This window comes from Branchiostoma belcheri, unplaced genomic scaffold (genome assembly GCF_001625305.1).
Source record: "Branchiostoma belcheri isolate BF01 breed outbred unplaced genomic scaffold, Haploidv18h27 scaffold59, whole genome shotgun sequence".
Lineage (NCBI taxonomy): Eukaryota > Metazoa > Chordata > Leptocardii > Amphioxiformes > Branchiostomatidae > Branchiostoma > Branchiostoma belcheri.
Genome location: NW_017804231.1, coordinates 122,153 through 123,650, shown reverse-complemented (window position 1 = coordinate 123,650; position 1,498 = coordinate 122,153).

Here is a 1,498-nt window from a genome sequence, read left to right as displayed (position 1 = left end):
CGATGTCTTAGAAGATTTTTGATTGGTCAGTTTTCAAAATTGCTCAGACGGACTGAAGTCACATGAGTTAAGCGCGCCCCTCGGCGGAATAAGACTGCATGGCAAGCACAAACGCGTTCATGCTTCTAAGCAGATAAACACTGTGAAGCAGATGTATTCATGTATGTTTTAGCGAGAGGGTCGTCCTCGCAGATGGGGCATTTTTTCGGCCCTCGATCCCATGTACGTATGGAATAAGAATGAATGAAGAAGACATTTATTGTACATTTGTGTTCTACAGAACTAAGTACAGGTCGCGTGGGTACAGAACATGAACATAAACATATACATTACATACAAATGAACATATAAGAGTGTAAATAATGTCTAATTTCTATTCTTTTCGGCTTCATCTCGCTTAGTAGTGATTGTATGGATATATTCGGCTGTGAGATTACTTAGAGTAGGTTTATCAAAAGTTAAAAGGAATACAAATTTCTCTTTACTAGTCAAATATCTGAAGTGGGGAAATATACTTAATACATGGCTATAAAATGAATGAATGAAGACCTTTATTGTACGTTTGTGCTCTAACAAGCTAAGTACAGGTCATGGATAGACAAGGAAAAAGGATACAGCAATTGCACTTAACTATACATACTAATGTGATCTACTATTTATATGTTCAACTTCTTCTCGCTTCTTGACGCAGTTATAGATGTACGAGCATATGGAACCAATAATACATGATTTGTCAAGTTTCATAATAAATCTGAATTTTTCTACTTCATTTAAATGTCCAAAGCTGGGGAACTTATCTAATATATAAGAATATAGGGAATAAGAGTAGAGGTGCTTGGCCAAACTCTTGGAGACATTACAGGCCAATGTCTTCTCTCGAGTGACCAAAGGGGCCTCCATGCCCTTTTACGTAGAGCCTAACCAGACGGTTTAATTCCACGTAATTCATAGGTGGACCACTCAAATTTAACGCAGAGCGTAATCGGTGTATGTTTACGAAAAGCCGCTAAAGCGTCTGAATTTGGCGTAATATTTTGTTAAAATCGCTAAGCGCATGTGCCTAACTTCTGTATCAAGTACAATGTACTAGACTGTATTGCACTGTACTGTAAGCAATAGACTGTATTGTTCGAATGATGTCGAAACAGCCAATCACTGTTGTAAATTGGGTTTCCCTCAGTTTTTGGTTGACATTTGGCGAGATTCACATGGCACTGATGGCCACTGATGGCAGTGACTTGACCCTGCCCAGTGATTTAGCGCCCTCTAGTGGTGCATTTGAAACATGCAGCTATTGGCTACACCTGAAAAGCACTCAAGTGAGCAAGCAAGTCTTACTGTTGGAATGAGTGTTTAAAACCTGAACATTGGCACATCTTTAGCCTCCACCGGGCTCTTTGGGTGCGTCTTGGACGCTTTGGCATTCTAACTCTTCTAAGACATTATTCACACTACGTAGAACATAGCCGTGGAGACTCTTGATTCAGGTTTACATAAT